Source organism: Moschus berezovskii, chromosome 10 (genome assembly GCF_049115385.1).
Source record: "Moschus berezovskii isolate FMDL1 chromosome 10, NW_MosBer_1.0, whole genome shotgun sequence".
Classification (NCBI taxonomy): Eukaryota; Metazoa; Chordata; class Mammalia; order Artiodactyla; family Moschidae; genus Moschus; species Moschus berezovskii.
This window is the reverse complement of record NC_142469.1, coordinates 15,689,425-15,704,594: the sequence shown is the minus strand read 5'-3', so window position 1 is coordinate 15,704,594 and position 15,170 is coordinate 15,689,425. Positions and strand designations below refer to the sequence as shown.

The window sequence follows — 15,170 nt, the reverse complement described above, 5'->3', positions numbered from 1 at the left end:
TTCAAATCCCACCATGTCCACTGCACAATCTGATGGCAAATATTGTGTAATTAAGTAGCAAATTTATGTCCCTTGAATACAAGGCTGGAGGCAGAGCTGCAGGCATCTCTAAACTGTTGGTCTTTAGCAGAAATCTCGTCAGTAATTCTAACTAACTAAAATTCTATTGTCTGATGCTAGCCCAAGACACACACAGAAACTGTCAGTCTCTGGAAGAATTATATTGAGTCAGTTCAGTTCACTCCCTCAATCATGTCCAACTCTCTGCAACCCTTGTCCATTGACAGCAGGCCTCCCTGTCCTTCACCATCATCCAGAGCTTGCTCAAACCCCTGTCCATCCAATCAGTGATGCCATCCAACCATCTCATCCTCTGTCGTCCCCTTCTCCTCCTGCCTTCAATCTTTCCCAGCATCAGGGTCTTTTCCAAAGAGTCAGTTCTTTGCATCAGGTGGCCAAAGTATTGGAGTTTCAGCTTCAATATCAATCCTTCCAATGAATATTCAGAGCTGATTTCCTTTGGGATGGACTAGTTGGATCTCCTTGCAGTCCAAGGGACTCTCAAGAGTCCTTTCCAACACCACAGCTCAAAAGCATCAATTCTTCGGTGCTCAGCTTTCTTTATAGCCCAACTCTCACATCTATACATGACAACTGGAAAAATCATAGCTTTGACTAGACAGACCCTTGTTTGCAAAGTAATGTCTCTGCTTTTTAATATGCTGTATAGGTTGGTCATAGCTTTTCCTACAAGAAGTAAGTGTCTTTTAATTTCATGGCTGCAGTCACCATTGGCAGTGATTTTGGAGCCCAAGAAAATAAAGTCTGATGCTGTTTCCATTGTTTTCTCATCTATTTGCCATGAAGTGATTGGCCTGGATGCCATGATCCTAGCTTTGGAATGCTGAATTATAAGCCAGCTTTTTCACTCTCCCCTTTCACATTCACCAAGAGGCCCTTTAGTTCCTCTTCACTTTCTGACATAAAGGTATTATCTGAGTATCTGAGGTTATTGATATTTCTCCTAATCTTGATTCCAGCTTCTGCTTCAACCAACCCAGCATTTCGCATGATGCTCTCTGCATATAGGTTAAAATAGCAGGGTGACAATATACAGCCTTGACGTTCTCCTTTCCCAATTTGGAACCAGTCTGTTGTTCCATGTCCAGTTCTAACTGTTTCTTCTTGAACCGAATACAGATTTCTTAGGAGGCAGGAAAGGTCGTCTGGTATTCTTATCTCTTGAAGAATTTCAACAGTTTGTTGTGATCTACACAGTCACTCCAGAGAAGGCAATGGCAAGCCACTCCAGTACTCTTGCCTAGAAAATCCCATGGACGGAGGAGCCTGGTAGGCTGCAGTCCATGGGGTCGCTACGAGTCAGACACGACTGAGTGACTTCACTTTCACTTTTCACTTTCACACATTGGAGAAGGAAACGGCAACCCACTCCAGTATTCCTGCCTGGAGAATCCCAGGGATGGGGGAGCCTGGTGGGCTGCTGTCTATGCGGTCACACAGAGTCAGACACGACTGAAGTGACTTAGCAGCAGCAGCAGCAGCACACAGTCATTCAGAAAACTAAGATCATGGCATCCCATCCCACCACCTCATGGCAAACAGATGGAGAAACAATGGAAACAGCATCATACTTTATTTTTGGGGTCTCCAAAATCACTGCCAATGGTGACTGCAGCCATGAAATTAAGATGCTTGCTCACTGGAAGAAAACCTATGACTAACATAGACAGCATATTAAAAAGCAGAGACATTAACTGGCAAACAAATGTCCGTCTAATCAAAGTTATGGTTTTTCCAGTAGTCAGGTACAGATGTAAGAGTTGGACTATAAAGAAAGCTGAGCCCTGAAGAACGGATGCTTTTGAACTATGGTGCTGGAAATGATTCTTGAGAGTCTTCAGACTGCAAGCAGATCCAACCATTCCTAAAGGAAATCATTCCTGTTTATTCATTGGAAGGATTGATGCTGAAGCTGAAACTCCAATACTTTGGCCACCTGATGCAACAAACTGACTTACTGAAAAAGACCCTGATGCTGGGAAAGACTGAAGGCAAGAAGAGAAGGGGATGACAGAGGATGAGACGGTTGGATAGCATCACTGACTTGATGGACATGAGTGTGAGTAAGCAGGAGTTGGTGATGGACAGGAAAGCCTGGCATGGTGTGGTCCATGGGATCGCAAAGAGTCAGACACAACTGAGCAAGTGAACTGAACTAAACACAGTCAACACTTTGTAGTCATCAATAAAGCAGAAGATGATGTTTCTCTGGAACTCTCTTGCCTTTTCTATGATCCATTGGAAGTTGGCAATTTGATCTCTGGTTCTTCTGCCTTTTCTAAATCCGAACATCTGAAAGTTATCGGTTCACATACTTCTGAAGCCTGGCTTGGTGAATTTTGAGCATTACTTTGTTAGTGAGCACAAATGTGCAGTAGTTTCAAAATTCTTTGGCACTGTCCTTCTTTGGGACTGGAATGACAAGTGATCATTTCCAGTCCTGTGATCACTGCTGTTTTCCAAATTTGCTGGCATATTCAGTGAATCACTTTCATAGCATCATCTTTAGGATTTGATATAGCTCAACTGGAATTCCATCACCTTCACTAGCTTTGTTTATAGTGTGCTTCCTAAGGCCCACTTGTCTTTGCCTTCCACGATGTCTGGCTCTGCTGCTGCTGCTGCTAAGTCACTTCAGTCGTGTCTGACTCTGTGTGACCCCATAGACAGGAGCCCACCAGGCTCCCCCGTCCCTGGGATTCTCCAGGCAAGAACACTGGAGTGGGTTGCCATTTCCTTCTCCAATGTGTGAAAGTGAAAAGTGAAAGTGAAGTCGCTCAGTCGTGTCCGACCCTTAGCGACCCCACGGACTGCAGCCTACCAGGGTCCTCCATCCGTGGGATTTTCTAGGCAAGAGTACTGGAGTGGCTTGCCATTGCCTTCTCCGATGTCTGGCTCTACGTGAGTGATTACACCATTTTTGTTATCTGGGTCATGAAAGTCTTTTTGGTATAGTTCTTCTGTGTATTCTTGCCACATATTAAGATCTTCTGCTTCTGTTAGGTCCATACCATTTATGTCCTTTATTGTGTCCATCTTTACATGAAATGTTCCCTTGGTATCTCTAGTTTTCTTGAGGGGATCTAGTTTTTCCCATTCTATTGTTTTCCTCTATTTCTTTGCACTGATCACTGAGGAAGGCTTTCTTATCTCTCTGTGCTATTCTTTGGAACTCTGCATTAACATCTTTCTTTTTCTCCTTTGTCTTTAGTTTCTCTTCTTTCTCAGCTGTTTGTAAGGCCTACTCAGAAAACCATTTTTCCTTTTTTCCATTTCTTTTTCTTGGCGATGGTCTTGATCATTGCCTCCTGTACAAAGTCACGAACCTCCGTCCTAGTTCTTCAGGCAATCTGTCTATCAGATCTAATCCCTTGAATCTACTTGTCACCTTGACTGTATAATCATAAGGGATTTGACTTAGGTTATACCTGAATGAAGAAGGCAATGGCAATCCACTCCAGTACTCTTGCCTAGAAAATCTCATGGACAGAGGAGCCTGGTAGGCTGCAGTTCATGGGGTTGTGAAGAGTCAGACACAACTAAGCGACTTCACTTTCACTATTCACTTTCATGTACTAGAGAAAGAAATGGCAACCCACTCCAGTGGTCTTGCCTTGAGAATCCCAGGGATGGAGGAGCCTGGTAGGCTGCCATCTATGTGGTCTCACAGAGTTGGACACGACTGAAGTGACTTTGCAGCATCAGCATACCTGAATTGTTTAGTGGTTTTTCCTACTTTCTTCAATTTAAGTCTTAATTTTGCAATATTTAGATCATGATCTGAGCCAAAGTCAGCTCCTGGTGTTGTTTCTGATGACTATATAGAGCTTCTCCATCTTTGACTGCAAAGAATATAATCAATCTCATTTCAGTATTGACCATCTGATGATGTCCATGTGTAGAGTCATCTTTTGTGTTGTTGGAAGAGGGTGTTTGCTATGACCAGTGTGTTCTCTTGGCAAAACTCTGTTAGCCTTTGCTCTGCTTCATTTTGTTCTCCAAGGCCAAACTTGCCTGTTGTTCCAGAATCTCTTGACTTCCTATTTTTGCATTCTAGTCCCCTATAATGAAAAGGACATCTGTTTTGAATGCTAATTCTAGAAGGTCTTGTAGGTCTTCATAGAATCATTCAACTTCAGCTTCTTCAGCATTACTGGTTGGGGCATAGGCTTGGATTGCTGTGATAGTCAATGGTTTAGCTTGGAAATGACCAGAGATCGTTCTGTCATTTTTGAGATTGCATCCAAGTACTGCATTTTGGGCTCTTCTATTGACTATGAGGGCTACTCCATTTCTTCTAAGGGATTCTTGCCAACAGTAGTAGATATAATGATCATCTGAATTAAATTCACCCATTCCAGTCCATTTTAGTTCACTGATTCCTAGAATGTTGATGTCCACTATTGCCATTTCCTGTTTGATGACTTCTAATTCGCCTTGATGCATGGACCTAACATTCCAGGTTCCTATGCAATACTGTTCTTTACAGCATCAGACTTTACTTTTATCATCAGTCAGATCACCAACTGAGCATTGTTTTTGCTTTGGCTGTGTCTCTTTATCCTTTCTGGAGCTATTTCTGCACTCCTCTCCAGTAGCATATTGTGTACTTCCCAACCTGGGGAGTTCATCTTTCAGTGTCATATCTTTTTGCCTTTTCATACTGTTCATAGGGTTCGCAAAGCAAGAATACTAAAATGGTTTGCCATTCCTTTCTCCAGTGGACAAAATTTTGTCAGAACTCTCCACCATGACCCATCTGTCTTCAGTGGCCATACACAGCATGGCTCATGGTTTTATTGAGTTAGACAAGGCTGTGGTCCATGTAATCAGATTGGTTAGTTTTCTGTGATTGTGATTTTCAGTCTGTCTGCCCTTAGATGGAGAAGGATAAGAGGCTTATAGAAGCTTCCTGACGGGAGAGACTGACTTTTGGGGAAACTGGGTCTTCTTCTGATGGGTGGGGACATGATCAGTAAATCTTTAATCCAAGTTTCTGTTGATGGGTGGGGCCCTGTTCCCTCCCTGTTGTTTGTCCTGAGACCAAACTATGGTGGAGGTAATGAAGATAATTTAGATCTGACCTAAATCAAATCCCTTAAGATTATACAGTGGAAGTGACAAATAAATTCAAGGGATTAGATCTGACAGACACAGTGCCTGCTGAACAATGGACAGAGGTTCCTGACATTGTACAGGAGGCAGTGATTAAGACCATCCCCATGAAAAAGTAATGCAAAAGGCAAAATGGTTGTCTAAGGAGGCCTTACAAATAGCTGAGAAAAGAAGAGAAGCTAAAGGCAAAGGAGAAAAAGAAATATATACCCATTTGAATGCAGAGTTCCAAAGAATGGCAAGGAGAGATAAGAAAGCCTTCCTCAGTGATCAATGCAAAGAAATAAAGGAAAACAATAGAATGGGAAAGACTAGATATCCCTTCAAGAAAACCAGAGATACCAAGGGAACACTCCATGCAAAGAAGGGCACAATAAAGGTTAGAAATGTTATGGATCTAACAGAAGCAGAAAATATTAAGAAATAGCAAGAATACACAGAAGAACTATACAAAAAAGACCTTCATGACCCAGATAACTACAATGGTGTGATCACTCACCTAGAGCCAGACATCATGGAATGTGAAGTCAAGTGGGCCCTAGGAAGCATCGCTACCAACAAAACTAGTGGAGGTAATGGAATTCTAGTTGAGCTATTTGAAATACTAAAAGATGATGCTGTTAAAGTGCTGCACCGAATATGCCAGCAAATTTGGAGAACTGAGCAGTGACCACAGGACTGGAAAAGATCAGTTTTCATTCCAATCCCAAAGAAAGGCAATGCCAAAGAATTTTCAAACTACCGCATAATTGCACTCATCTCACATGCTAGCAATGTAATGCTCAAAATTCTCCAAGCCAGTCTTCAGCAGTACGTGAATGGAGAACTTCCAGATGTTCAAGCTGGATTTAGAAAAGGCAGAGGAACCAGGGATCAAATTGCCAACATCCGTTGGATCACAGCAAAAGCAAAAGTTCCAGAGAAACATCTATTTCTGTCTTATTGACTATGCCAAAGCCTGTGACTGTGTGGATCACAAAAAACTGTGGAAAATTCTTAGAAACAGGACTACCTGACCACCTGATCTGCCTCCTGGGAAATCTGTATACAGGCCAAGAAGCAACAGTTAGAACTGGACATGGAACAGGAGACTGGTTCCAAATCAGAAAAGGAGTACATCAATTCTGTATAATGTTACCCTGCTTATTTAACTTTTCTGCAGAGTACATCATAAGAAATGCCGGGCTGGATGGAGCACAAGCTAGAATCAAGATTGCCAGGAAAAATATCAAAAACCTCAGATATGCAGATCACACAACCCTTAGGGCAGAAAGCAAAATAGAACTAAAGAGCCTCTTGATGAAAGTAAGAGAGGAGAGGGAAAAAGTTGGCTTAAAACTCAGTATTCAGAAAATGAATATCATGGCAGCTGGTTCCATCACTTTGTGGCAAATAGATATGGAAACAATGGAAATAGTGTGAGACTTTATTTTTGGGGGCTCCAAAATCACTGCAGATAGTGACTGCAGCCATGAAATATAAAGATGCTTACTTTTTGGAAGATCTATGCTTGGAAGAAACTATGACCAACCTAGACAGCATATTTAAAAGCTGAGACATTACTTTGCCACAAAGCCTGTCTAGTCAAAGCTATGGTTTTTCCAAGAGTCATGTATGGATGTGAGAGTTGGACTGTAAAGAAAGCTGAGTGCCGAAGAAATGATGCTTTTGAGCTGTTGTGTTGGAGAAGACTCTTGAAAGTCCTTTGGATTGCAAGGAGACCCAACCAGTCAATCCTAAAGGAAATCAGTCCTTAATATTCATCAGAATGACTGATGCTAAAGCTGAAACTACAATACTTTGTCTATCTGATGCGAAGAACTGACTCACTGAAAAGACCCTGATGCTGGGGAAGACTGAAGGTAGGAGAAGGGGATGACAGAGGCTGAGATGCTTGGATGGCATCACCAACTCGATGGGCATGAGTTTGAGTAAGCTCTGGGAGTTGGTGATGGACAGCGAAGCCTATTGTGCTGCAGTCCCTGGATTTGCAAGTAGTCGGAAATGACTGAGTGACTGAAATGAAATGAACTGAATGAAAATAACGGCGACCTCCTTCAAAAGGTTCTTTGCAGGTACTATGGCACTCAGTGCCCCAGACCCTCCAGCAAGCCACTGCTGACCCATGCCTCCACCGGAGACTCCTGGTCACTCACTGGCAAGTCTGAGTCAGTCTCTTGTGGGGTCACTGCTCCTTTCTCCTAAGTCCTGATGTGCACAAGGTTTTGTTTGTGCCCTCCAAGAGTCTGTTTCCCCAGTCCTGTGGAAGTTCTGTAATCAGATCCCATTTGCCTGCGAAGTCAAATTCCCTGTCAAATGCTCAGTCCCTTTGCAAGATCCCCAGGTTGGGAAATCTGTTGTGGGTCCTGGAACTTTCTAAACAGTGTGAGAACTTCTTTGGTTTAATTGTTCTGCAGTTTGTGGCTCATTTGCTTGGCGGCTCTATGGAGGGCTTATTGGTGACCTCTTCCATGAAGGCTTATGCCACAGGCTGTGTGACCCAGATAGCTGCACCAGAATCCCTGCCCCTGTGGCAGTCCACTGCTGACCCATACCTCCACAGGAGACTCAAACACAGGTCTGGCTCATTCTCTGTGGGATATCTGGGTCCTGGTATGCACAAGGTTTTGTTTGAGCCCTCCGAGTGTCCCTGATGGCTACAGGGTTTGATTCTAAACACGATTTTGCCCCTCCGACCATCTTGCTGGGGCTTCTCTGTTGCCCTTGGACATGGGGTATCTTTTTTTTGTGGAATCCAACATTCTCCTGTCAATGGTTTGTTGTTCATTGACCATATTGTATATGTTGTTGTTCATCAACAATAGTGTATATGTTGACAGTATCCATGGGAATTCTCTGGTGGTCCAGTGGTTAGGACTCTGTGCGTCCACTGCAGGGGACCAAGGTTTTGATCCCTCGTCAGAGAACTAAGATCCTGCAAGCCTCCATTCAGCCCCTAGGCTGTTCCAACACTGTCAGGGATCCATCTATCACTGGGGGCCACACCTCCTCCCCAAGGTCTTTCCCTCAGCTGGCTAAAAGCAGACATGCACCTGCCATTTGCTGTGAGACAGGCCCCCCACCATGAGAATTACATTATCTCCAGCTTTTAGGGATTCGAAAAAAGTGTCTGTTTTCCAAATGCAGCTTAGCCATTTCACTTTCAAAATCCCCATTTGTGGACAATGTGCCCTATTTCTATCACAGAACTAACAATACCACCATCTCTCTGTCTTTGATGTATAAATCTGACAGTTAAGTAAATTCAGTAACTATCAGTTGCTAAGTTAATGAGGTGTTAAAGATGCTTGCATTCAGAGATTATTTATATTCAATAGAACCTCCAGAGGTGAACTACCTCTACGGAAAGATGAAACATTTGTTTCAGGGCCTGTGATGCTGTTTCTGTGGTTTACAATCTTAAGCACAGGAAGGAAGGCTGGTAGCCAATCTGGGAAAGGAGAATTTGTAAACCTTTTTGGTGGAGGTGGTACTTTTCTGGTTATATCTGTTGTTTGGTGAGTCTGAGAGCTAATTTTGGGTATGTCAACCCGACCACCAGAGATGTCTACAAAGTGGTGATGTGTAACTGCGAATGAGCATTTCTGGCTGAGCACTGAGTTCCCTCCACTTTGTAGACACTAACTCTTAGGACATCTCAGCACTCTCTCCAGGGTAGGATGAGACAATGACTGTGAAATTCTGCAATAAACTGAAGAGTACACCAAATATGCAAGTGGTCATTAGAGTGCAAAAATACACACTGAAAAGTATTTCCCATCATAATACAGATAAATATTTTTGTCAATTCGAACATTATGTAATATATTTTTTTTCTGATCCACAGTTTACTTTTTGAAATCATGACAAATCAAATAACCTCCCTGAATTTTAATTTCTCTGTTAGTAGTATCATCTTACCTAATAGTTAAAATTATGCTGTTTCTATAAAACATACATAAAAACAAGACATGATTAATAAAAGCATAGCACTCGAAGCTGAAGACTTGGGACTCTCACCCTAACTATACCATGTCAGGTGAACTATCTTAATAATATCCCTTCATTCTTATAACCCTCCACTGAAAAGGAGGAAGATGCCACTTTCTCATGAAACTTCCACGAGGTTTAAATGAGATCTGCCAGTTTTGTACAGTGTAAAGGATTTTAGAAACAGGTTTTATTGTCTAAGTATACAGTTGAGAATAGGAATATGAAGTCATGGTGTGAAGAGATCAGATTTATGCTGAAATCGCAACCACAGCTAAAATTCATGCAGTATCAGTAATCTTTCCAAAGGATGAGTTGAAATGGGCTTAGAAAAATATTAAGTCATTTTGTTTATAAAAATTATTAACTGGCCTGCTATAAAACAGACACCCAAGTGCTCAGAAGGAAGGAATATTTCTTTAATTCTGATTGCTAAAAGGTGAGAAAAGCAGCCGCCATGTACAGAAACTGGGGCAGGAATCTTCCTGTTAATCTCTGCAAAGCTAGCAGGAGCCAGGGGATGAGACAAGAGTTACTTTCTCTAGGAGGTTTTCCATACACCAACATGTATACTGATTAACCCAACCCCAAATATGTGAAGGAATTAATTTGACCAGTGGCTCAATATATTCTTAGTCTAATGATAAAAATTTTGTCATTTTTCTTTATATGATCACATTTTCATGTGGAAAAATGAAACACTTTTGGTGTATAAGCCACACAGCTGTGACTGAAATCTTCCATATCTTGAAACAAGGAGATTATTTTATCCCTTTATATGATTTTTTCTGATAATTCAAAGATATCCCTGAAATTACTTCTTGAAACCAGCCTGTATTATGGTCTTAAAATTATTTGGTACAGACACTAGTTATGGGATATATTTCAATATTTATATTCTGATAGTTATAAAATATCTAACTTTCTAGTATTCCTTTTTTTTAGCTTACATTCCAAACAAAATAATGTAAATCATAACAAGATGGATGGTCTTAATGAAAACCACTGTAAATTTAAATCTGTAACAGAGTTCACTCAGAATCATGGGGTTGTGGCAAAGCACGGAAAATTTTGTTTTTACTTTAAGTGGACTAAAAGACAGAGAGGAATACATGAAAAGTTATTTCACATAGCAAATATGAGTCATTTTATTTTTCCTAGCTTTAAAAGTTATATAAAAGTGTATTTTTGAGGCTGTGTAAAGTTTCAGGGTTCAGAACTACGCCTACAACTGTGATGTCTGTACCCTTTACTGCCATGTGGATCTGATGTCACAGACTTCCAAAGAAGTCAGTAAAGCACAATTTCTGAAAGTTCTAAATGACCACAGCAACAGAAAGCACACACACACACCCATCTGTGCTTTTAGAATAACACAATAAGGATGTTTATATAGTCTTTATGGCACCCCACTCCAGTACTCTTGCCTGGGAAATCCCATGGGCAGAGGAGCCTGGTGGGCTGCAGTCCATGGGGTCGGACACAACTGAGTGACTTCACTTTCACTTTTCACTTTCATGCATTGGAGAAGGAAATGGCAACCCACTCCAGTGTTCTTGCCTGGAGAATCCCAGGGATGGGGGGACCTGGTGGGCTGCTGTCTATGGGGTCACACAGAGTTGGACACAACTGAAGCGACTTAGCAGCAGTAGCAGCATATAGTCTTTAGGAGATCTACAGCAGAATGTATATATTGCCCATATTACATAACCATCAAAATGGGTCTAAACACAGGTCTGAGGTGACTGATGACAGGGAAAGGATGTCCATTAGAATAGTTTTGAGAAGAATAAATTTCCTGTGTAGATATGTTTTTGAGGCTTCACGACTGAGCCATTGCTTTCCCAGAATCTACACATGGAAAGAAAAGTGTTGTACCCTGAGGAGCAGATCCTCAAATTTATAATCATAGGGACCCTGCTCCCTTTCTCCCAGCACAAGGACCTTTCATAATTGGACTTGGGGATTCTTCCTATAGGAGGGAGGGTGTCCCTGCCACTTCCAACTGACCAGGCTTCCTCTGTGACACTGAGCACTCCATTCACGGGCAGACCGGCTGTCACGTGCAAAGTCTCGGAAAAACCAGCCAGGAAACCCTGTGGAAGAAACCAGGGTTTATTTGTTTTCATGGTCTGGGGACTGGGTGTTACCCATTGGTTTTAGCAGCTGTAATGCTGGGTGATTTCCTAGCAGAGATTCTGGATACAAACAGCTCTGATCAAGGAAAACTCTAGTCTTTATCCAGATCTCATGCCCAGGCAACACGAGCAAAACAGTATTAACCTGCAGTGATCCTTACTGTCAATCAATTTCCACCTGCCTTTACACCCCAAAGACACAGAAATGAAAAACAGGGAGATCAATGAAGATCAATACACTCTCCTGGTTTTAATGATATAAATAACAAGAATAATAACTCAAATGACAAAGATGAATTTTAAGGTTATACAAATCAAAACGGAAGTTCTTATGAGGGACTGATACAGCTTACCACTTATAAATACACTGTGAAACTATAAAAGAGTAGAAAATAAATTCACCCTAGCAAACATTTTGCAATAAAAACGTATTTTAAAGCCAGAATTCCCTCCTGCCAAGTAAGTTACCATAAATACTGTTTCTTTTTTTCTTTTCTTTTCTTGTTCATTTGTCATTGTTTTTTTTTATTCTGGGTATGCAAGCAAATAATTTATAGATCTACTAAAGGACATTTTTTAAGTTGGAAATTCCTTGACTGGAGATGGGAAATCAATAGGCAAAGCAATCTGGAGAACACTTTATACCTCCACATTATTCTAGAGAAAACTGCTAAGTACCCATATTCATATATCTTCAAAATTATAGCCATCAGAAAGCAGAGTGAAAAACACCCCAAGGTCACTGGCCTAGATCGCCACCACAATGCCAAAACAGTCAAGCTGTTCACAAGTACAACCTCTCAACTGGGCTCCCACTCCGGGTGGTAGGAACAGGCAATGCAAGTATCAAAGCTCCAAACAAACCAAAGGAACGAGGCATCCTCAAACCACACATGTGCAAAGGACACACACTGCTAATCACACAGAAGTCTCAGTTCAAGTGATCAGAGGAAAGGAATTCTCCCCCGCCAAGGCCCTAAACATTTAAGGTTTGGATAAATGAGACCAGAGTTACAATTCCAATACAATCATTACAAAATACATCCTTCTTAGATTAAACCTTCATACCAAAGCTTGTTACTTGAAAACATCAGGATGGCTTGTTGGCCTTCAAAGGGTTCAGCGTGGTTTCTTGGCAGCTCATGGGCACTGTCTTGGGAAGAACGGGCTTCCGCTGGTTATTAACACCAGGACTCCACAGTCATCCAGCTGCACTGACCTACCCAGGCACAGCTCAGGGAGGATTCTGGAATACCCTATCCCTGGATATTTCTGACATGTTTAACTCAAAGTAGTAATGCAGCGCGAGGTCTTGGTAAGGGAGATGCAATGAATGCATTTAGCTCTTCTAAAATCTAGCTTGCCATTAACCCTGACCACAGCCGTGAGCCTGGACTGCACTCCGTCCCCAGTCTGCCCCATTCTACCATGTTGTCCTTCAGTACGTTCTATATTATACAGATTACCACACAGATCACACTGCTGCTACTACTGACCATCTTCTCCAGGAAACTGTACAGAGGAGCCAGCTTTCTGGAGTCTGTGTCGGGACAATCAGTGAGCACTCGAGCTAACATTTCATTTTCATGTTATGGATGCTGTCCAATTTTAACTAATGATATTTGTCTCAAAGCACATGTGTTAGGATGTTTACAGTTAAATTTACAACTAAATGCCTACTTTGGTTCTCCCTTCCCAATCTTTTCTACACATTTTTCACTGATTATTCCATATGGCTGTATTTTTACATTTTGGTGAAAATATTAAGTCTCTTTGGTATAAAGGTAGACTGTATAGTGGGAATAAAATAAAATTGAATGAATATGCATAGAATAATATTTATTATATTAAATGTAAACCCTGCTTTTGTTAAAATATAGGTTTTTCCATCTATCGATCTCAAAATGTCCTTGCTTCCATGAGAAATAACTAAGATGCAACTGATATACAGATGCTAGCTTATCCTGAGCTTAAACCAAAGCATTCAGTAAAGAGCAAATTACTGTACTTTACTTGGGAATCTTGCCAAAGAATGGAAAGCAAGCAAAAAAAGATTCTCTTCTGACTAAAACCAGTATCACAAATCTGAGCTCCTAGACTGTACTCTTTTAAAAATCCAGCGGGCTTCACTCATAACTTTATGGTCACAATCATATGACAGTTTTCTCTGACATTCATCCCCACAGGATCACTGAAGATGCACATTGTAAACCAGCAAGGAGTTGCTACAGAACAACACATTGACAACAATGAGAATTCTAAGAGAACAGGAAGGAAAGGGAAACTTAAAAAAAAGAAAAAAGGACAAAACCAAATCAACCAAGTTGGCAAGGCTTTACCTGCCCTCAGCACTTCAAAACTGTGAGTCGCTATGAGAAAACAACTGTACTACCAGGGAACAAAATAAACCAAAGGTAAGACAATATCCATTAGGCACCAATTTAAAAAAGTACTTTCTGACACATAAACTCCTATGAAAAGAAGATGAAACCCTCTTCCCCCCTTTCCTGATTTAAAACCAAAACAAAAAAGAGTAAGCTGCAATTCTGATGAGAAGTATCTGACTTAAAATCGTAAAAAAGGAATAACATCAATAACAAGGTGGCTGGTAAATAGTAAGCATATTGTTAAACTCAGCAATCCAGGGGCTGGAAGCTACATTTTCACAATTTCAAAATTATTACTCATCAATACTATGAACAACAGAAACATGTAATAACTGCTTATCAAATACTGCTTTAAATTTACCATGTATTAAAGAGTCATGCACTATAAATATTATTTATTTTCTCTCTTTGAATGCTCTATTTTGACATTTTGTGAATGCAATTAAAAAACATGAGAAAAAAGATGGCTAATAGCTTTTTGCATAATGTCCTACACACAGAGTGGCTGAACTGTCTTCTAAAGATGCTTAACAAAAGTGATGTCTCTCAAGTAAGAACAAAGCAAAGCAAACAAAACTAACTTTTCTCAGTACACTTAAGTTGAGTCGCTCATTCGTGTCTGACTCTTTGCAACCCCATGGACTGCAGGATGCCAGGCTTCCCTGTCCATCACCAACTCCAGGAGCTTACTCAGACTCATGTCCTTAGAGTTGGTGATGCCATCCAACCACCTCATCCTCTGCCGTCCCCCTCTCTTCCTGCCCTCAATCTTTCCGAGCATCAGGGTTTTTTCCAAAGAGTCAGTTCTTCATACAGGTTGCCAAAGTGCTGGAGCCTCAGCTTCAGCATCAGTATTTACGATGAATATTCAGGATTGATTTCCTTTAGATGTGACTGGTTGGATCTCCTTGCAGTCCAAGGGACTCTCAAGAGTCTTCTCCAAAACCACAGTTCAAAAGCATCAATTCTTCGGTGCTCAGTTTTCTTTGTATACTCCAACTCTTATATCCATACATGACTACTGGAAAAATCATAGCTTTGACTAGATGGACCTTTGTTGGTAAAGCAATGTCTCTGCTTTTTAATATGCTGTCAAGGTTGGTCATAGCTTTACTTCCAAGGAACAAGCGTCTTTGAATTTCATGGCTTCAGTCACCATCTGCAGTGATTTTGAAGCCCCCCCAAAATTAAAGTCTCTCACTGTTTTCATTGTTTCCCCATCTATTTGCCATGAAGTGATGGGACCAGATGCCATGATCTTAATTTTCTGAATGTTGAGTTTTAAGCCAACTTCTTCTGTCTCCTCTTTCACTTTCATCGAGGCTCTTTAGTTCCTCTTCACTTTCTGCCATAAGTGTGGTGTCATCTGCATATCTGAGGTTATTGTTATTTCTCCTGGCAATCTTGATTCCAGCTTGGGGTTCATTCAGCCTGACATTTAGCATGCTGTACTCTGCTT

At 41.2% G+C, this 15,170-nt stretch overlaps 1 protein-coding gene across 3 annotated transcripts in view; it reads right to left on the bottom strand.

Annotated features, from left to right (window-relative positions):
- RIMS1 (regulating synaptic membrane exocytosis 1) overlaps positions 1-15,170 on the bottom strand; it is a 628,464-nt gene that overhangs the window by 204,580 nt on the left and 408,714 nt on the right. The window lies entirely within an intron of this gene.